Source organism: Pan paniscus, chromosome 1 (assembly GCF_029289425.2).
Source record: "Pan paniscus chromosome 1, NHGRI_mPanPan1-v2.0_pri, whole genome shotgun sequence".
Taxonomy (NCBI): domain Eukaryota; kingdom Metazoa; phylum Chordata; class Mammalia; order Primates; family Hominidae; genus Pan; species Pan paniscus.
The window spans coordinates 176011378-176034573 of NC_073249.2; the positions used below are offsets into that span (position 1 = coordinate 176011378).

General features: G+C 36.5%; 1 protein-coding gene and 1 pseudogene across 3 annotated transcripts in view; one reads left to right on the forward strand and one right to left on the reverse strand.

Moving 5' to 3' along the window:
* Nucleotides 1-23196, forward strand: part of FAF1 (Fas associated factor 1) — a 523666-nt gene that overhangs the window by 106640 nt on the left and 393830 nt on the right. The window lies entirely within an intron of this gene.
* On the reverse strand, nucleotides 3969-7420 carry LOC117981112 (small ribosomal subunit protein bS6m-like; annotated as a pseudogene).

The following is a 23196-nucleotide window of genomic DNA, read 5'->3' on the forward strand; positions in this document are numbered from 1 at the left end:
AGGGGTAAAGTTTTGAACCCAGGCCTGTCAGTTCATGAGGAATTGTCATAGCGGTAAACCACATTTTAAGATTACTTATCACATTTTCCCTACCTAGTATGCTTTTCTTCTCTGTACTGGCTTTTTTCTTCCTACCACTTATAAATAATATCATATTGAGCTTTGGCTGTAATCACATAGTAGTGCTTTACTCTAAATACATTTCTGCTTTGTTTTCAAATAAATTCTCAGTTCTAGAGGAAGGGAATTGTGTTTCTTATTAATTTTGTCTGTGACATATAGTAATTGCCTAATGAATACTTGACTGAGTTATTAGCAAGCTTACTTTTAGGTCTGTTCTTTCTCTATTGTTTGGATATTTGAACGTCTTTGCTGTTAAGACTTCTGACTCTTACTGATATTACTTTTTCTTGTCTGGCAAACATAAGGTTTGAGGAAAGAGCGGGACAACCCAGACACCCAAGGAATAAGAAAGGGCTAGTTTTGATATCTAACTAGTAAAATTACATGATTTCTACCTATTGTGGCTTTTTTTGAGAAATACTTTTCATGAATCTTTTCTTTGCATTTTTTTCTAAGCATGTCATACAAATCTTTTTTTCTTTCCTGTTTATATTTGGTTGTGCCATTCTATATAAGGAAAGCTCATTATATAGCCTAACCTATTTGAAAGTTTTTATCAGTTCTGATTCTCAGGAGAAAACTTGGGGTGATAAAACACTGCTAAACTATAATTAAATAGTTATGAAAGAATTTTTTTTTTTTTACCTTTCCGAGGAAAATCTCAGTTTTTAGAAACATGAAATTTTCAGTTCACTAAACTCACATTGGTTTACCTGATCAAATTGAAACCTTTTGAGGTTCACAATTTTTCTTGATGGCAATTTTACCTTCTGCTTATTTTTACATTGGATCTTGCTCTACCTGTTGTATCACTTTTTCTATAATCTAGTTCTAGAATTACTTTATTGCATGAAAGAAACATCTGTTTTATAAAATCTATGGTAGACAACAGTTCAGAGGCTTTAGGACCCAGTAAAAATGTGTTGTGTTAATCATCTAGCAGAACACGCTGGTGTCCATGGTTGAATGCAATTTGGAAATGTGGCTAATATGTACTGTTTTTTGATATCTAGTACTACTTATGTAAATTGACAGTATAAATATATGTTTTAGAAAATAAACTAAATGAAATAGGGATTCAGCTCACAGCGGGAAAACCAATTTAGAGGCTTCATGCTAATTCTGAAAGAAGTAGCATATGCTACTTACGACTTGGATATTTAAAAGAAAATAAAAATTTAGACTTGGTGCAGTGGCTCACGCCTATAGGCCCAGCACTTTGGGAAGCCAATGCGAGTGGGTCACTTAGTTTGAGACCAGCCTGGTCAACAAGGCAAAACCTCGTCTCTACCAAAAAATACAAAAATTAGCCCCGCTTGGTGGCGCATGCCTGTGGTCCCAGCTACTCAGGAGGCTGAGATAGGAGGATCACTTGAACCTGGAAAGCAGAAGTTGTAGTGAGCTGAGATCGCACTATTGCACGACAGCCTGGGTGACAGAGTGAGACTGTCTCAAAAAAAAAAAAAAATGTAAATTGCTCCATTTTTAGGATTGTTCATATCAATCAGATGCACTGTGTACTGATATTTTTTAAAGTTTACTAACCTACAATTTAGCTTGATTTAATTTATATTACTGGAAGTTTAAACAAAATATCATTGTAGCAAAGTCAGTGGTTTGATGCCTTGGCAATTCTTCCTGCTAGTTTCAAAAATCAGCTGACATAAATCAGTGTGTACTTGGAAAAGAAAAAATAATATGACAGTTAAAATTCCTGTTCATACTGTCAGTTTTTTAAAAATTTGCTATTTAATGGTAATATAATTTCTTAAAATTTCTAGTTATACTTCTCTATCTTTAAGTAAAATATTAATTAAAGTGTTCATGTACAAAATTTCTGTTTCCTACTTATACCTGCCAGGTACTCATTTTTTTATCTTTTAATAAGATGTTTTTGGATTTGATTTAATTTGATGCTTTAGTTATTTTTTAATATTTTATATTTTTATATTATGCTCATCTAAATACTTCTTTATCTCTTGTGCATGTACTCAGTTTCTCTCAAACACATACTTGCTCTATATCTTAAAAAGCCAAGTTTAAAATTTATCTATGTGGTAAATATAATTCTTCAGATTCCAAGGTTTTCTGAGATTAATCTTTGTGTACATACATCTGCTTTAGTTACAGGAAACTGAATAATGGAATTGTTCTTTAAAGGCCTCTGTTACTGGATTTGGGCTTTCCTCTTTAGCTTAATGTTGAAAGTTCTAGCATTTAACCCCTCCTCTTCATCATGAATGAGTTTCCATAACTCCTGGAGTATGTATAGCTTCGTAATCCAGCTAGTTAGCCTATATTCTCAGACATGCCTTATGTATTTCTACCTCTAAGTTTTTTGCTATTATAGATCTCCCTTGGATGTTTTCCTCTATTTCTTGTTGACCATTCAATTTTTTTTTTTTCGTAGCTCCTAACCCTTCAGGAACTATCCAAATTTCATCTTTCCTTTAAAGCTGACCCGAAGTTTTATCCCTTTTATTCCTTAACAGACTATTCTTTCAGTAGGGACACCTGACACTATTTTGTTGCCTCGTTCCCTCACACACACAATTCTGCATTTAAAGAGAATGTGTATTGTTGAAAGGATTTAAATGATTTCCAGCTAGGGTGTGTAAGGAAGAGCTGTATTGATAAATGTACACTTTGATTCATAGATATAGCAGGGGAAATGCATTATATGATACCTTTAATAAAGCCATGACTAGTGGCTGTGTAGATGTCTTTGAAGATATTTAAGTAGCTCTAATGTAATGCTATGTTGTTACCAACATGTTGGCATTTTGACTCTTTTTTTTTTACGAGGATATTTATTATGTTTTACTTATGCCAAAACTGACGTATAGACTGACTATATAGACTACTAACCTCTAGACTATATATCTATATAGTCAGTCATTCTGTATAGTAGACTATAGTCTATATAGTCTGTATAGACTAAAATATAGTCTATATTTTAGGAGTGTGGCAAGTCCAATAGCACTCTCACAAATTCTATGCTTGAATTTTGGGACTTATTTTTTTCTTAGTAATTGATTTACTGCACAGAGGATTAATATTTTAAAATGTATAATGAGTGATAGCAGTGTGTTTAGAATGCAAGGATATCTAAAAATGTAAAGGAACTACAGAAAAATTGCAAAATAGTGTAGAGCTCTAAATACCCTTTTTCAAACTTTGCTAATGTTAACATCTTATAAATACAGTACACAATAATTGGCATAGTGCTATTGGTAATTTTCTTTTTTCTTTTTTTTTTTGAGACGGAGTCTCACTCTGTTGCCTAGGCTATAGTGCAGTGCTGTGATCTTGGCTCACTGCAACCTCCACTTCGATTCTCCTGCCTCAGCCTCCTGAGTAGCTGGGATTACAGGCATGTGCCACCACTCCTGGATAATTTTTTTTTGTGTGTGTATTTTTAGTAGAGGCGGGGTTTCACCATATTGGCCAGGCTAGTCTCGAACTCCTGACCTTGTGATCCACCCACCCTGGCCTCCCAAAGTTCTGGGATTATAGGCGTGAGCCACTGCGCCTGGCCTAGTACAATATTATTAACTAAACTACTGACCTTATTTGACTATTACTAGATTTTCTACTAGTGTGCTTTTTCTGGTTCAAGATCACATTTAATGTCTACAATACATTTAGTTTTCACGTCTCTGTAGCCTCTCCCAACTTGTGCTAATTCTTCAGCCATTCCTTGTTCCATGACCTTGACACTTTGAGAGATTACTGATCAGGTATTTTGGAGCATGTTCCTCAGTTTGGGTTTGTCTGATGTTTTTTCATGAGAGAGTGAGTTTATGCATTCTTGGAAAGAATATCACAGGTGTGATTTTTTATTTTTCATAGTGTAACAGGAGGTATATGATGTCAATATGTGTTATTACTGGTGCTGTTAACTTTGACATGTGGTTAAGATAGCGTCTCCCAGTTTTCTCCAATGGAGAGTTACCATGCTTCCCTTTATAATTAGTAAGTATCTTGTGGGAAATATTTTGAGACTATGCAAATATCCTGTTTCTTATTAAACTTTTGCCAATGAATTTTTTATTCTCCATTGACATAATTATACCTCTTAAAATTATTTTTAGTAGTTATCCTAGGTTTTACAATATAATCAGACAGATTCTACAGTTAGGTAATAATACTGTTTCATTTAACAGCCCTATACGGCATTGTATTTCCAATTCTTCTCGCACTTTTTTGGTATTATTTTTGTCATGCAATTTACTTTTGCATATGCCAGGAACATAATATTTTGCTACTGTTTTTACTTCTGGTAGTCAGTTATCTGTTCGAGCAATTAAATGTGGGGGGAAAGTTAATTTAATTATCATTTGTTTTATTTCCATTGTTTTTTTAAAATTATTTTTTGGTATAAGTTTAAGTTTTTGTCTGGCATATTCTTTCTGGGTGAACTACTTTAGCATTTCTTGTAGAGTACATTTGTTGGCAATAAATTCTCAGTTTTTTGTTTCGGGAAGTTTTTATTTCTTCATTTTTGAAAGATGCTTTCACTGGATATGGAATTCTGTGTTGACAGCCTTTTTTAAGATGTTTCTTGGTGTTTGTTTTTCATAGTTTGAATATGATATGCCTAGAGGGGTGTGTGTGTGTGTGTGTGTGTGTGTGTGTGTGTGTGTGCATTTGTGTGTGTTTTTCTAAAGCCTTACAGCCTTGGGTGCTGTTGGTGCTCTTGGATCTGTGATTTTGAAATATTTTTCTTTTTTATTGAGGAGAAATTTATATAATATACAGTTAACCATTTTAAAACATACAATTCAGGGATATTTAGTGTATTCACAATGTTGTGAGCCCACCAGCTCCCTCTAGTTGGTTTTGAAAATTCATGATTAATTTTTTCTTTTCTTTCTCTTTCCTCTTTCTAAGATTCTGACTATGCATATATTAAATAGTTTGTTTTTTGTTCTACAGCTTTTGTTTGTTCTTTTCAGTGTGTTTCAGTTTGAGTAATTTCTGTAGCTCTAGTAATTTCTATAGATCTATCTTCAATTTCACTTATTCTTTCCTTGACTGTGTCAGTTCTACTGATGAGACTGTTGTGGACATTCTTCATCTCTGTTACTGTTTTTTTTTTTTTAATTTCAGGCATAGTTTATCTTTTTTTGCTGTAATTACCCATCTGGCTTAGGTATTGTCTGTTTTTCTATTTGAGCCTTTAGCATATTAATCATAGTCATCTAAAATTTCCTGTTCTAACATCTGTGTCCTATCTCAGTCTGTTTTTTTTTTAATTTCTAAAATCACGTTTATTATCAAAGCCAAAATTGCCCATATAATTAATATATTAGTCTTCAATTTTTATTTCTGCATGATTATGCAGTCTGAATGACTAACTCACAATCCCAGGTGGTATTACAAGTTTTGCTCTTCAGAATGGTGTTACTGTTGTAAGGGGAAAAGTCCTCACTGACAAAGAAATGAAAACAAAATCAAGAATGATCCGCTTGTATCACAGATTACAGAGAAGCTGTCAGTGAGCAGTTCCTCACCTCTCGCAGCAAAGGGGATCAAGGGCTAAAAATATCTTAGAAAAATCAAACAGCACCTGCAATACACTCTTATATATAAAAGGCCAAGCTTGTAAACTATTTCTTCTCATCCATGCTGCTCAAATATGAAGGGATTAAATATAAGGCTAATTCCTGGTGAATCTTCTCACTTCTTCCTCTTCTTTGTGTAATATAATTTTCCTTTAAGTGGGATTGGGACAATCCCTTCACATTCTTTTAGTTCCTGGGTCAGAGGGTGTTTGACAATATTCGGTCTAATCACATCTACGTTTGGAGAAGTGCTCCATCATGCTTTCAACAGTTGTGGTTGGTGCATAAAAATTCACCAGGAAATACCCGCCTCTGTTGTGCCACTGATTGTGGGTAGAGATCTCACAAGGAAGCGCTCACTCACCCAGGTTTTCCAAGTTCCTCACTATTGCTCCTTTTTCCATCAGAACCTCTATCGTATGTTTCAAAGCAGCAGCAGTCTGGCCGCGGCATGGCTTTCAGGATTAAAGCCAGCTCATAGTGGGGCATGCCTGGAGGCTCGATGCGTGCGGCTCGGAAGCGAGCTGGTTCCCAGGACGCGAAGGGGCGGGATGGCAGGGATGGCAGGGATGGCGGGGACCTGGAGGTGGCCGGGCCTGACGTCTCCTGGGCGGCAAAAGCATGCTCCAGCTGCATGAGCCTGGGCCCCCTCATGCATGAGTCTGTTTCTGATGACAGCTTGTCACTTGCAAATGTACTTTCTCTTTTCTTTTTTTCTTTTTTGTATGCATTGTAATTTTTATTGAAAGCTGTACATCGTATGTAGCATAGTATAGACAAAGGCAAATAGATTTTATGCCTGGAAACAAGTCTCCCTTTCTTTCCTTTTTCGTTTCTTTTCCTTTCTCACTTTTGTTCTTGTTGCCCAGGCTGGAATGCAGTAGTGGCACAATCTTGGCTCACTGCAACCTCCATCTCCTGGGTTCAAGTGATTCTCCTACCTCAGCCTCCTGAGTAGCTGGGATTACAGGCGTGCCCCACCACGCCCAGCTAATTTTTTGTATTTTTAGTAGAGACGGGGTTTCCTCATGTTGGCCAGGTTGTTCTCGAACTCCTGACCTCAGGTGATCCACCTGTCTTGACCTCCCAAAGTGCAGGGATTACAGGCATGAGCCACCACGCCTGGCCACGAGTCTTCCTTTATTTATGCTAAGAGTTTGAGTATAATTTTGAGTTAGGTTTCGTTTGAGGTTTATTTCTCCCAGGAAATTTCTCCCAAGAAATTGTCCCAAGGAAGGGCAAACTTAGAAGGGATTCACATATTGTTGAAGATGTAGTTCAGCCTACTGAATAGAAAAGATGCTCACTGGTTTGGCTACACCAGGCTAGGGCTGGTTCGTAGTCACTGGACAAGCAGTTAGCATCTTCTGTGCAGGTCGGGGAGCAAATCAGCAAGCAGAAGAGTGGGTACACAGTGGGCTTGCAAAGAGTGTGGGGTCCCTCTCTGCATGGACAGACTGTACATGGTGGTGGGCAATTTGCAGGAGCAGCAGCCTGGTGCTAACCCTCTAACCACAGGCAGGCTGTGTACAAGGTTTTACAGAGGAAGTCAGAGTCCTAGTGGGTGGACAGGAGGCCTTTGAACACTCGTTTGCATGTTGAGAAGGCCATGGAAAGGTTATTGGTAGGCTAAGACTGCAAGGTTGCAGAGAGAGAGTGTTCTGGACCCATGGCTGAGAATACTGGGTATCCTCACGCTCATATTGCCGGTTCCCAAGTTGCAGCCAGAAACTGCAGGCGAACATCTTCCTTCTGCAGTGTCCTTCCAGTGTCTTTTACAGAGAAAGGTTAATATCATGCTTACTTTAAAGGAGAGAGATATCTAAAGAGATTTCTCTTTTCTTTTTTTTCTTAAATCACAGAACATAATTGAAGGATGCTTTTGGATCTGAGAGTCAATAAATTGATAACTGAGACAGATGGAGATATTGGATGACAGATAGTAAGCAGTCAGTGTTGACTTAAGTTAGCTGGAAGTCCCACCACATTTTACATTTCTGTACCTTTTATTTTATTAAACCTTTATTTTTCTTTTATTGAACCTTTATTTGGAATCGCTGTTCCTTGGTACTTAAAATCTTTTCTTCCACACAGCCTTTCAAACATTTATCTTGCTCAGGGCACCCTCTGCTATAATCTTGACCATAACTTTATGATTACCAATCACTGGCAGCCCCTTTATAATCTTATTTTCAAGTACCTCTCTTTTCTCACACCATCTCATACCCATAACGTGACTTGGAAAATACTTGAAGCACAGTAGCATCTCTAATTTATTGATACTGCTACCTTCACATTATCTTCCAGATTCTTTGTATTCATTTTTCCCGAATCAGTTTCTTGGCTCCATCATTATGTTGACACTGCTGTGGGATGAAAACTCGAAGCCCAGGTCTTCAGACTCTAGATTCAGATTCCGGTATACTAGATATGACAAACAGTTTTAATACTTAGCCAATTCTGTTCAGTTATATTTTGCTGTGCGCAAAGGCCGTTGATAGTGTCTGCCTCAAGCAATATATTAAGTTTATGGAATTATGTACAGGTTTAGCAGGAAAAAGTGAATATCTAAGTGTCTGCCATGTACACATATTTCTCCCTGTAGCCATGTTTGTTTCAAAGCATCTTAAAAATCAGTTGTGATTGACAGCCTGTAGAATGGGAGAAAATATCTGCAAACTATTCACCTGACGGGATTAAAAACCAGACTATATAAGGAATTCAACTCAACTGCAGAAAAACAAATACTATGATTAAAAAAATGGGCAAATGATCTGAATAGATATTTCTCAAAAGATGACATACAGATGGTCAACAGGTACATGAAAAAATGCTAAGCATCACTAATCATCAGGGAAATGCTAACCAAAACCATAATGAGATATCATCTCACCCTGGTTAAAGTGGCTACTATAAAAAAGACAGAAAATGACAAATGCTGGTGGATGCAGAGAAAGGGGAACACTTGTACCCTGTTGGTGGGAACGTAAATTAGTACAGCCATTATGGAAAACAGTATGGAGGTTCCTCAAAAAATTAAAAGAGCTGCCATATACCCAGCAATTCTCACAGCTGGGTATATATTCAAAATATGGGAAATCAGTATTTTGAAGTGATATCTGCACCCCTATGCTTATTGCAGTACTGTTCACAGTAGCCAAGATATGGAATCAACCTAAGTGTTCATCAAAGGATGAATGAATTAAAGAAAATGCAATACACACACACACACACACAATGGAATATCATTCAGCCATAAAAAGAATGAAATCCTATTATTTACAGCAACATGGGTAGAACGGGAGGACATTATGTTAAATAAAACATCAGGCACAGAAAGACAAATATTGTATGTTCTTATATGTGAGAGCTTAAAAAGGTTGATCTCATTGAGGTAGTGAACAGAATGGTGGTAACCAGAGGCTGGAAGGGTGGTAGGGAGCGGGGGATGAAGAGAGGTTGGTTTATGTGTACAAAAGTAGATAGAAGGAATAAGTTCTGATGTTCTGTAGCACAATAGACTGACTATGATTAACAATAATTTATTGTATATTTTTAAATAGCTAGATTTGGAGTGTCCCCAACACAAATAAATGATAAATGTTTGAGGTGATGGTTATCCCAATTACCCAGATTTTATCATTGTACATTGTATGCTTGTATCAAAATATCCCATGTACTCCATAAATATATACGGCTATTATATATCCATAAAATGAAGAAAAAGAATTAGGTCGGAAACCATAGGCAAACCCTCTTATCACATATGTGACACACGGCCCTCAATATTAAAAAAATATCAGTTGTGATCACTAGTAGAATGTTGAAGTAGCAAATTTAGGTTTTGGTTTTAGACAAAGGTAATTGGCATTCGATAACATCTCTATTTCCATCACCTGCTGTGATATTTTATAAAGCTAGTAAATAATTCCAAAATGAATTTATCTCATTCTCTTATTATGAATGAATTCAAATATTATGTTGAGTCCCTTACTGTGTGCTAGCACTGTTTTAGGCACAGGGGATGTGGCAGTGAACAAGACAAAGAAAATCCACAGTCTTATTGGATTTTATATTTTTGAGTAGATGGGAGTCAGATAATCTGCAGAAGTAAATTTATAAATATACAGTGTAATTTTATAATATGATAAATACCACGAAGAAAACCAAATAGAATAATAGAATAGCATGACTAAAGATATAGAGGGGGTTATTTTATATTGTAGAGTCAGGTAGGGTTATTTTATGGGGTAGCATTTTAGCTGAAATGTGAGAACGAGGAGCCAGCCAGGTGAAAACAGAAGGAAAAGCAAACACAAAGGCCCTGAGGTGAGAGCAAATGTGTTGGAAAAAGAGATAGAAATCTAATGTGGCTAGAATATAGTGAGCAAAGGAGTGTGCTTAGAGGAGAAGACCAAGCAGAGGTAGGGGTCTGGTTTTATAGGACTTTGTAGACAAGAATTTTGTGTGTGGCAAGAATATTTTAGTTTGATAATTCATAATCCAAAAATGATTTTTTCAGTAATGCATGTAGTATTAAAATACATGCTTAAGAATGATCTAAAATTATACTGGTTTGGATTACAAAATGGTTTTCTCTTAATATAGACCTCAAATGGCAAGCTAAAAGCTAATTATTGTTTCAAGGAAATAATTACCCAGACCCTTGACTCTTTTTCTTGGTATCTACCTACCTCCCTTTCACCATTTGGTCTGCATCAACCTAGGAACTCAAAATCTAGAGTTTTTACATGAGAATGAAAGTATTGGTTTTAGTTAGTCAACATGAAAGGGTCAGTACTCCTAGTTAGTGAGGATCCAACACTCCTGCTTAGGGTAATGACTCTTAATATACTTATAGTATAACAGAGTCTTACGTTTTTGTTCAGTAAGGAGAAATAAAGTTCAGAATTCCAAGTAAGTTAGAAAGTATAATGAGGCCCTTGCATTCCTGGTCAGTCAGGAAGTGTAACAGAGTCCAAAACTCTTAGTTTGGAAATGTAATGATCCAGCATTCTTAGTCAGGAAGTATAACAGTCCAGCACTTAGGCAGCTATTGCTTAGCAACTGGTATGAAGGTTGATGGAAAGGAAACAAACTGATGGTTAAAGTGAAGTTTTGGAATCATTAATTTATTCAGGCCATGCTTTTAATTGATCTCCTTAAAATTTTATGCCCCATATGTGGGTTTTTCTTTTTACCTTAATAACTTAAAAAAAATTTTACTATCTGGCTTTTTATTTTTTACAATTATCTTCATTTCTTGCCATGTTAACAGATTGGCTACTTCAAAATGTTGTTTTTCAGATAACTTCATATCTTTCTTTTCTTTGCTAGTCAAAGGCCTAGGCCTTTATCTTCCTTTTTGCTACAACCCTAAAGGCAAAGAAAGAAAGGGAAAAAAAAGCTTGGTTTATCCTGTATTTCTTCTGAGTTTACTAATATTAATTATTTTTTCAATGTATTTTGTTTTAATGCATGAATATACATGGATATTATTGAAAAATTTAAAACTATATGGAAACACAAAGGAGAAAGTCACCATCTTACACTACAACTTTTGGCACTTTGGTATGTTTCCTTCTAGTCTTTTTTTTCTTCCTGGGATCTATATATAAGCATGTGTACATACATACCAATTTTTCTTAAACTCTTTTGGGTCACATATATCTTAAAAATTTTGAAGCCTATAGATGAGAGAAAATACGTAAATGTTGAAGACAAAATTTTATATATATGTGTCAAGGGCATTTAGGAATCAGTCATCAGCAAGGATCTTTTTCATTCGTTATCATGTGCTGTTGTTGAAACTTCTTTTAAATCTTTTTCTTACTGCTGTAGTGGAGCCATTGCTGCGCCAGATCTTTGGCCATAGTAGTGCTATAGTTGGGATGTAAGATTACTGTTACCACTCTTACAGTTTGTGTTCACTATTAACTATTTTTATCAAATAATAGCATTCATGTGTGAAGTGGCTGGGTCCTGATGGACTTCCAGACTTAGTAGTATGTGGCATCAGTACCAGTCTTAATTTCAGTAACCCATATGATCATTTTTTTCTTGACCGAGTGGTATTTCATTATAGGATATAATTTATTTAATTAATCATCTATTAATATAAATTTAGGCTCTGTAATTTTTCTTTACCATAAGTAAAACAATGATGTAATAAATACCCTTATATTTACTTGTCTGACAGTTTTCTTGGGATAAATTCCTAAAAGTGAAATTGCTTAGTCAAATTTGATATCAGTTGCCTGATTGGGCCTGAGAAGTATACCAATTTATAGATAACAGTGTGGTCTTTGCTAACACTAGTCATTATGGAATACTTTTATTAGTTATAGTGTTTATAAAGTGAAATACATAAATCTAAAGTATATAGTTAGATGTATTTTGACAGTTCTATATGTCTGTGTATTTAATACCTTTAGCAGTGTATAGAACATTTCCATTGTCACAGAAAGAGTCCTTATAAATCTTCCTGTGTTCTTATTGGCCATCTATTTTTTTCCTTTGGTGAAGTATCTATTAAAATCTTTTGTGCATTATATTTGGATTTTCTTCTTATTATTGAGTTATAGAAGTTCTTTATATATTGTGGGTACTAGTCTTTTGTCACGTATTTGTAGAATAAACACATTTTTGGTATGTGGCCAGCCATTTCATTTTCTTAGTGGGGTCTTTTGACAGTCAAAGGTTTTAACTTGAATAAAATTCAATTTATGAATTATTTTATTGTTTATGCTTTCGTATCCTCTGTGGGAAATCCTTTCCTTAACCAAGGCCATAAAGATTTTTTCCTATGTTTTCTTCTAGAAATTTTACAGTTTTTAGCTTTTATGTTAAGGTATATGATACATTTTGAGGTAATTTTTGTGTATGGTGTGAGTGTAGGTTTGAAGTTTTTTTATTTTATTTTTTTCTGCCAAATGGATACTCACTTGTTTTAGCACCAGTTTTGAAAAGCTTATTCCTTCCTTATTAGATTGCCTTGTCCCTTATTGAACATCAGTTAGATTTACAGAGATATTATGCTATGGCTTTGAGGAATGGGTTTGTTCATAGTATTGAAGTATAAGCAGTCAGGATCTAGGCTTTGTATGTTTGGAAGTTGATTAAATTTGAAAAGCCTTAGCTTTTTGAAATTCTTTTTCTTTTATTCTTGTTCAAGTATCTTGGGATGGCTGTAGTAGAATGTGATTTGTAATGTATTTGTTTTCAGTGTGGCATGTCCAGATATTTTTCTTTCTTCTTTTTCAATTACTATTTTTTGTCCAACTATTTTCTGGTATTGAAGATTAAACAGGTTCGTTAGCCATCTTGATATAGGTATTATAAGGACCTGACAGGTCATAAGTCTCCTTGTGTAGAACACCTCACTCTTGCTTCCTGTGAAAGCATAAAATGTTAGAATTAGCAAAATCTGATCAACAGTATTTAGGCTCTTTCTTTATTACTTTTACTTACTGACATCTTTTTCTCTTGTCAGGCTATTATTAGCGATCATGGCCTTATGAAATTCTGGTTGAATAAAGCACCTGGAGAAATAGTAATTTATAAATATGAAATGCGACTAAAGTCTATTAATACCAGACTTCTTTGCATATCAAACAAATATTGTGAATTTTTAGCGGGAGTATGTGAACTTGGAGTGTGTGACCATTTGCTTGGTGTTGGGGTCATTGTAAACTAATGCAACCAAATGCATCTCATAAGTAGGCAGTAGCTTGATTTTTTTCTTGTTTGTAAAAATAATAGTAGAAATGAAATGAACTCCTTTTTTTTCTGCTTTTCTTGCACGGTTGCCAACAAAATATGCAGTCATTAAGCAAGCAGCAGGGTAATAAATATAATAAACATATATTTCTTTTTATGAAGAAAACTTCTCTGCTGCTTGCAGTAGAATTCTTTGTGCTCTGATCACATCAAAAAAAGCAGTACCTGAGGTCATAGGTGTGCCTGGTAGCACAGTTAAGTTGGATATTTTCCCCCTTGTGTTTTTGTCACAAACATTGATCTTAGGGGTTTATAATTTGGTAGTGAATACTGGAAACATATATTCAGCTTCCAGTGTTAGTGTATAAAGAACACCATCTGATGGATTGGCCAGAGTTGAATTTGAATCTGATTTGGATACTTTTATTGTTACAATTTTGAAAGAGTTATTACTAAATCTGATAGTAATAGTGATGTGTTCTTTATAGTTATCACATTTAAGGAGTTTTCAAAATAAAATCCTCTGCATGTTATTTCTCTGAGAGAAAATTACATTATTTAGAATGTTTATATTTGCAAAACCCAGTAACATCTGTGGGAGCAGCTGGTTGTCACAGATATTTTCTAGAGAAATTGCAGAATAATTGCAGGGCACAGACAAACAAAAAGACAGCAGTAACCTCTGCAGACTTAAATGTCCCTGTCTGACAGCTTTGAGGAGAGCAGTGGTTCTCCCAGCACGCAGCTGGAGATCTGAGAACGGGCAGACTGCCTCCTCAAGTGGGTCCCTGACCCCTGACCCCCGAGCAGCCTAACTGGGAGGCACCCCCCAGCAGGGGCACACTGACACCTCACACGGCAGGGTATTCCAACAGACCTGCAGCTGAGGGTCCTGTCTGTTAGAAGGAAAACTAACAAACAGAAAGGACATCCACACCGAAAACCCATCTGTACATCACCATCATCAAAGACCAAAAGTAGATAAAACCACAAAGATGGGGAAAAAACAGAACAGAAAAACAGGAAACTCTAAAATGCAGAGCGCCTCTCCTCCTCCAAAGGAACGCAGTTCCTCACCAGCAACGGAACAAAGCTGGATGGAGAATGATTTTGACGAGCTGAGAGAAGAAGGCTTCAGACGATCAAATTACTCTGAGCTACGGGAGGACATTCAAACCAAAGGCAAAGAAGTTGAAAACTTTGAAAAAAATTTAGAAGAATGTATAACTAGAATAACCAATACAGAGAAGTGCTTAAAGGAGCTGATGGAGCTGAAAACCAAGGCTCGAGAACTACGTGAAGAATGCAGAAGCCTCAGGAGCCGATGCGATCAACTGGAAGAAAGGGTATCAGCAATGGAAGATGAAATGAATGAAATGAAGCGAGAAGGGAAGTCTAGAGAAAAAAGAATAAAAAGAAATGAGCAAAGCCTCCAAGAAATATGGGACTATGTGAAAAGACCAAATCTACGTCTGATTGGTGTACCTGAAAGTGATGCGGAGAATGAAACCAAGTTGGAAAACACTCTGCAGGATATTATCCAGGAGAACTTCCCCAATCTAGCAAGGCAGGCCAACGTTCAGATTCAGGAAATACAGAGAACGCCACAAAGATACTCCTCGAGAAGAGCAACTCCAAGACACATAATTGTCAGATTCACCAAAGTTGAAATGAAGGAAAAAATGTTAAGGGCAGCCAGACAGAAAGGTCGGGTTACCCTCAAAGGGAAGCCCATCAGACTAACAGCGGATCTCTCGGCAGAAACCCTACAAGCCAGAAGAGAGTGGGGGCCAATATTCAACATTCTTAAAGAAAAGAATTTTCAACCCAGAATTTCATATCCAGCCAAACTAAGCTTCATAAGTGAAGGAGAAATAAAATACTTTACAGACAAGCAAATGCTGACCGATTTTGTCACCACCAGGCCTGCCCTAAAAGAGCTCCTGAAGGAAGCGCTAAACATGGAAAGGAACAACCGGTACCAGCTGCTGCAAAATCATGCCAAAATGTAAAGACCATCAAGACTAGGAAGAAACTGCATCAACTAACGAGCAAAATCACCAGCTAACATCATAATGACAGGATCAAATTCACACATAACAATATTAACTTTAAATGTAAATGGACTAAATTCTCCAATTAAAAGACACAGACTGGCAAGTTGGATAAAGAGTCAAGACCCATCAGTGTGCTGTATTCAGGAAACCCATCTCACGTGCAGAGACACACATAGGCTCAAAATAAAAGGATGGAGGAAGATCTACCAAGCAAATGGAAAACAAAAAAAGGCAGGGGTTGCAATCCTAGTCTCTGATAAAACAGACTTTAAACCAACAAAGATCAAAAGAGACAAAGAAGGCCATTACATAATGGTAAAGGGATCAATTCAACAAGAGGAGCTAACTATCCTAAATATTTATGCACCCAATACAGGAGCACCCAGATTCATAAAGCAAGTCCTAAGTGACCTACAAAGAGACTTAGACTCCCACACATTAATAATGGGAGACTTTAACACCCCACTGTCAACATTAGACAGATCAACGAGACAGAAAGTCAACAAGGATACCCAGGAATTGAACTCAGCTCTGCACCAAGCGGACCTAATAGACATCTACAGAACTCTCCACCCCAAATCAACAGAATATACATTTTTTTCAGCACCACACCACACCTATTCCAAAATTGACCACATAGTTGGAAGTAAAGCTCTCCTCAGCAAATGTAAAAGAACAGAAATTATAACAAACTATCTCTCAGACCACAGTGCAATCAAACTAGAACTCAGGATTAAGAATCTCACTCAAACCCGCTCAACTACATGGAAACTGAACAACCTGCTCCTGAATGACTGCTGGGTACATAACGAAATGAAGGCAGAAATAAAGATGTTCTTTGAAACCAACGAGAACAAAGACACAACATACCAGAATCTCTGGGACACATTCAAAGCAGTGTGCAGAGGGAAATTTATAGCACTAAATGCCCACAAGAGAAAGCAGGAAAGATCCAAAATTGACACCCTAACATCACAATTAAAAGAACTAGAGAAGCAAGAGCAAACACATTCAAAAGCTAGCAGAAGGCAAGAAATAACTAAAATCAGAGCAGAACTGAAGGAAATAGAGACACAAAAAACCCTTCAAAAAATTAATGAATCCAGGAGCTGGTTTTTTGAAAGGATCAACAAAATTGATAGACCGCTAGCAAGACTAATAAAGAAAAAAAGAGAGAAGAATCAAATAGACGCAATAAAAAATGATAAAGGGGATATCACCACCGATCCCACAGAAATACAAACTACCATCAGAGAATACTACAAACACCTCTACGCAAATAAACTAGAAAATCTAGAAGAAATGGATACATTCCTCGACACATACACTCTCCCAAGACTAAACCAGGAAGAAGTTGAATCTCTGAATAGACCAATAACAGGAGCTGAAATTGTGGCAATAATCAATAGTTTACCAACCAAAAAGAGTCCAGGACCAGATGGATTCACAGCCGAATTCTACCAGAGGTACAAGGAGGAACTGGTACCATTCCTTCTGAAACTATTCCAATCAATAGAAAAAGAGGGAATCCTCCCTAACTCATTTTATGAGGCCAGCATCATTCTGATACCAAAGCCTGGCAGAGACACAACCAAAAAAGAGAATTTTAGACCAATATCCTTGATGAACATTGATGCAAAAATCCTCAATAAAATACTGGCAAACCGAATCCAGCAGCACATCAAAAAGCTTATCCACCATGATCAAGTGGGCTTCATCCCTGGGATGCAAGGCTGGTTCAACATACGCAAATCAATAAATGTAATCCAGCATATAAACAGAGCCAAAGACAAAAACCACATGATTATCTCAATAGATGCAGAAAAAGCCTTTGAAAAAATTCAACAACCCTTCATGCTAAAAACTCTCAATAAATTAGGTATTGATGGGACATATTTCAAAATAATAAGAGCTATCTATGACAAACCCACAGCCAATATCATACTGAATGGGCAAAAACTGGAAGCATTCCCTTTGAAAACTGGCACAAGACAGGGATGCCCTCTCTCACCGCTCCTATTCAACATAGTGTTGGAAGTTCTGGCCAGGGCAATCAGGCAGAAGGAAATAAAGGGTATTCAATTAGGAAAAGAGGAAGTCAAATTGTCCCTGTTTGCAGACGACATGATTGTTTATCTAGAAAACCCCATTGTCTCAGCCCAAAATCTCCTTAAGCTGATAAGCAACTTCAGCAAAGTCTCAGGATACAAAATCAATGTACAAAAATCACAAGCATTCTTATACACCAACAACAGACAAACAGAGAGCCAAATCATGAGTGAACTCCCATTCACAATTGCTTCAAAGAGAATAAAATACCTAGGAATCCAACTTACAAGGGATGTGAAGCACCTCTTCAAGGAGAACTACAAACCACTGCTCAAGGAAATAAAAGAGGATACAAACAAATGGAAGAACATTCCTTGCTCATGGGTAGGAAGAATCAATATCGTGAAAATGGCCATACTGCCCAAGGTAATTTACAGATTCAATGCCATCCCCATCAAGCTACCAATGACTTTCTTCACAGAATTGGAAAAAACTACTTTAAAGTTCATATGGAATCAAAAGAGAGCCCGCATCGCCAAGTCAATCCTAAGCCAAAAGAACAAAGCTGGAGGCATCACACCACCTGACTTCAAACTATACTACAAGGCTACAGTAACCAAAACAGCATGGTACTGGTACCAAAACAGAAATATAGATCAATGGAACAGAACAGAGCCCTCAGAAATAACGCCGCTTACCTACAACTATCTGATCTTTGACAAACCTGAGAAAAACAAGCAATGGGGAAAGGATTCCCTATTTAATAAATGGTGCTGGGAAAACTGGCTAGCCATATGTAGAAAGCTGAAACTGGATCCCTTCCTTACGCCTTATACAAAAATCAATTCAAGATGGATTAAAGATTTAAACGTTAGACCTAAAACCATAAAAACCCTAGAAGAAAACCTAGGCATTACCATTCAGGACATAGGCGTGGACAAGGACTTCATGTCCAAAACACCAAAAGCAATGGCAACCAAAGCCAAAATTGACAAATGGGATCTAATTAAACTAAAGAGCTTCTGCACAGCAAAAGAAACTACCATCAGAGTGAATAGGCAACCTACAACATGGGAGAAAATTTTCGCAACCTACTCATCGGACAAAGGGCTAATATCCAGAATCTACAGTGAACTCAAACAAATTTACAAGAAAAAAACAACCCCATCAAAAAGTGGGCGAAGGACATGAACAGACACTTCTCAAAAGAAGACATTTATGCAGCCAAAAAACACATGAAAAAATGCTCATCATCACTGGCCATCAGAGAAATGCAAATCAAAACCACTATGAGATATCATCTCACACCAGTTAGAATGGCAATCATTAAAAAGTCAGGAAACAACAGGTGCTGGAGAGGATGTGGAGAAATAGGAACACTTTTACACTGTTGGTGGGACTGTAAACTAGTTCAACCATTGTGGAAGTCAGTGTGGCGATTCCTCAGGGATCTAGAACTAGAAATACCATTTGACCCAGCCATCCCATTACTGGGTATATACCCAAAGGACTATAAATCATGCTGCTATAAAGACACATGCACACGTATGTTTATTGCGGCATTATTCACAATAGCAAAGACTTGGAACCAACCCAAATGTCCAACAATGATAGACTGGATTAAGAAAATGTGGCACATATACACCATGGAATACTATGCAGCCATAAAAAATGATGAGTTCATATCCTTTGTAGGGACATGGATGAAATTGGAAACCATCATTCTCAGTAAACTATCGCAAGAACAAAAAACCAAACACCGCATATTCTCACTCATAGGTGGGAATTGAACAATGAGATCACATGGACACAGGAAGGGGAATATCATACTCTGGGGACTGTGGTGGGGAGGGGGGAGGGGGGAGGGATAGCATTGGGAGATATACCTAATGCTAGATGACGAGTTAGTGGGTGCAGCGCACCAGCATGGCACATGTATACATATGTAGCTAACCTGCACAATGTGCACATGTACCCTAAAACTTAAAGTATAATAAAAAAAAAATATTAAAAAAAAAAAAAAAAAAAAAAAAAAAAAAAAAAAAGAACACCATCTGATGGAGTGGCCAGAGTTGAATTTGAATCTGATTTGGATACTTTTATTGTTACAATTTTGAAAGAGTTATTACTAAATCTGATAGTAATAGTGATGTGTTCTTTATAGTTATCACATTTAAGGAGTTTTCAAAATAAAATCCTCTGCATGTTATTTCTCTGAGAGAAAATTACATTATTTAGAATGTTTATATTTGCAAAACCCAGTAACATCTGTGGGAGCAGCTGGTTGTCACAGATATTTTCTAGAGAAATTGCAGAATAATGTGTATTTATAATTTATAATTTAATTTTTATAATTATATAAAATATGTATATTTTTAATTTATAATTCTACATGTAAAATTATGTTAATGTAAAATTATATATATAACAAAACATAGCTTATATTTATATATAATTATATATTTGTAATTTACAATTTTACATTAACATGTAAAATTATATTTACATTAACATGTAAAATTAAAAGTAATGTACAATTTTACATTAACATGTAAAATTATAAGTTAATGTAATATATGTTAATACTATAGTTTACATGAGTTTCATAGGATAAAATTTTTTGTTAAACAATTCAGAGCTTTGAAAATATCAGTTGATGAGTATCCTCAAGTATAGATTCTTCATTTTATTTTATTTTTTAAAGAAACATCCACCATCTGATGGTATCTGCAGGCTTTACCCCAGATGGTTCAGCCCATAAAACCATCCTGTTGTGATATACCAAAATATGTTTAAAAAGCTGTGCATGCCTTTATGATTTGATTTTTTTTAAGGGATGATAGAGGTGCTTTATGTTTTTAAGGGACACATTGTATAAAGGAGCATCTGGCCAGGCGCGGTGGCTCACGCCTGTAATCCCAGCACTTTGGGAGGCCGAGGCGGGCCGATCACAAGGTCAGGAGATGGAGACCATCCTGGCTAACACGGTGAAACCCCGTCTCTGCTAAAAATACAAAAAATTAGCTGGGCATGGTGTCACACGCCTGTAGTCCCAGCTGCTCGGGAGGCTGAGGCAGGAGAATCACTTGAACTCGGGAGGCAGAGGTTGCAGTGAGCTGAGGTCACGCCACTGCACTCCAGCCTGGGTGACAGAGTGAGACTCTGTCTCAAAAAAAAAAAAAAAGGAGCTTCCCCTTTCCCAACCCTATCTTTTACTATTTTCATAAAGTTGAGGTCTGAATTTACTTTCCAGATTGGGTATGTGTTTGGTACAAACTTTATAGGTCAATGTTAGATCGAGTAATTATCCTTCAATTGTTGTCTTTGAGTTTATACAATAGAAGTTACTTGACTAGCGTTTTACTCTTTTTGTAGAAAACATATAATCCATATTCAAATCAACATTTTAAAATATCTGTAAAGAAAGAAATCCCTTACGTAGTATTCTTGCCAAAAATATTTAACTGAATCTAATCATGAGGAAGCAACCAGGCACGTCGAAATTGGAGGTTATTCTATAAAATAGTTTAAAATTGTTAGTGGCATGTAAAGCAAACAAAAAGGTGGGGAAGTTGTTCCAGATTCAAGAAGACCAAGAGAAAAGACAACTAAATACAACAATGCGTGATCCCCAAGTAGATCTAGATCCAAAACAAGAACAAGAAACATAACATATGGCCGGGCACGGTGGCTCACGCCTGTAATCCCAGCACTTTGGGAGGCCGAGACGGGCAGATCACGAGGTCAGGAGATCAAGACCATCCTGGCTAACACAGTGAAACCCGTCTTTACTAAAAATACAAAAAATTAGCTGGGCATGGTGGCGGGTACCTGTAGTCCCAGCTACTCGGGAGGCTGAGGCAGGAGAATGGCATGAACCTGGGATGCAGAGCTTGCAGTGAGCCGAGATCACACCACTGCACTCCAGCCTGGGCGACAGAGCAAGACTCCATCTCAAAAAAAAAAAAAAAAAAAAAAAAAAGAAACATAACATACACTTGTAAGAGACAATTGGAAGAGTTGGAAGAATTCAAATATGTACTATTTTGTAGTTGCAATATGGAGTCAATATTAATTTTTTTGACTTTGATAATGATATTATGGTTATAAGGAGAATATCCTTATTCTTAAGATTAAATGCTGGGACAGAGTGTCATAATGCTTGCAATTTACTTTCTTTTAAAATTGTTTTATTTTTAATTGACACATAATAATTGTGTATGTTTATAAGGTTGCAATTTACCTTCAAATGTGAAAGAAATGGTATATGTATTTGGCCAGAAAGGATGAAAGTAAACTTGTCAGAGTATTAACAATTATTGAATCCATGTGAAAGGTACATTGATGTTCATTGTACTTTTCTTTCAAGTTTTCTCTAGATGGAAATTTTTTAAAAAAGCTGGGGACAAAATCTCCACAAAGAATAAACTGTAATATTAGGACAGTGCAACTTACTATTTTGGTCCAATTTTTGTCCCTAACATTATCCTTTGTAAGAGATTATTGAATATATGTTCAATACTTATTTATTATTTTGTTTCCTACAGTTTAATAATGCTACTCCATGATTTTAGAATGTTTTACAGTTTACAAAACATGGCTGGGCATGGTGACTCATGCTATAACCCCAGCACTTTGGGAGGCTGAGGTGGGAGGATTGCCTGAGCCCAGGAGTTCAAAGTTAAAGTGAGCTATGATCACATCACTGCACTCCAGCCTGGACAACAGAATGAGACCCTGTCTCAAACAAACAAACAAACAAACAAAAAAAAACAGAAACAAAAAACAAAAACACACACACAAAAAATCCCCAAAAAACTACATACAGAGAGAGTATTTATGTACATCCTATTTCTGTTTTGTGAAATAGATGAGATAGGTGGTATTTTCCTCACTTTACAAATGAACAGTGTGTTTTAGAGAAATATTCCCAAGATCATAGCCAGCTACTTTTGTGCCCAAACTTCCCTCCTAAGCCTTGCAGTCTTCCCTGTATCAACCTTGATGTCCCACAGATTATTTTAAATGCAGTGTACCACAAACTTGTTCCTTTTTTCCTCTTTAGATTATTCCTTGGTAATGGTGCCTTGATCTACCCAAATAGACCAGTCGCATATCTGGAAGCCATCCTACAATTACTATACTCTTACCTAATTGGCTCTAGGGGGAGAAGAAATGGGGAAGAGAACTAATGTTTTTCAAGTACATATTTAATATCTGGTTCTATGTGTTCGATGATTTTCATGAATCTTATTAAATTCTTTCAGCAGCTACCGTGTTTAGATGGTGCCTCCAATTTTACAGTTTTATAATAGAGATTTGGAAATAGGCTTAACAAGGTTAAGTGATTTTTTTTTTTTTGAGATGGAGTCTTGCTTTGTCATCCAGGCTGGAGTGCAGTGGCGCAATGTCGGCTCACTGCAACCCCCGCCTCCTGGGTTCAAGCGATTCTCCTGCCTCAGCCTCCTGTTAAATGATTTGTTCTAAGTTGCAAAGCTCATAGACAGTGACTAGGGGATTTGAATTTAGGTCTTAAACTTTCTAAAGTCTGCATTCTTTACAATGTACATAAGCAACTTTCTCTTAAATCTTTCTCTTAACTTTTTATAACACTACCATTGCTTAAGTCTCAGTTTGGATTACTGGAAGAGCCTACCTACTCAGTTTTTCAGTATTCAACC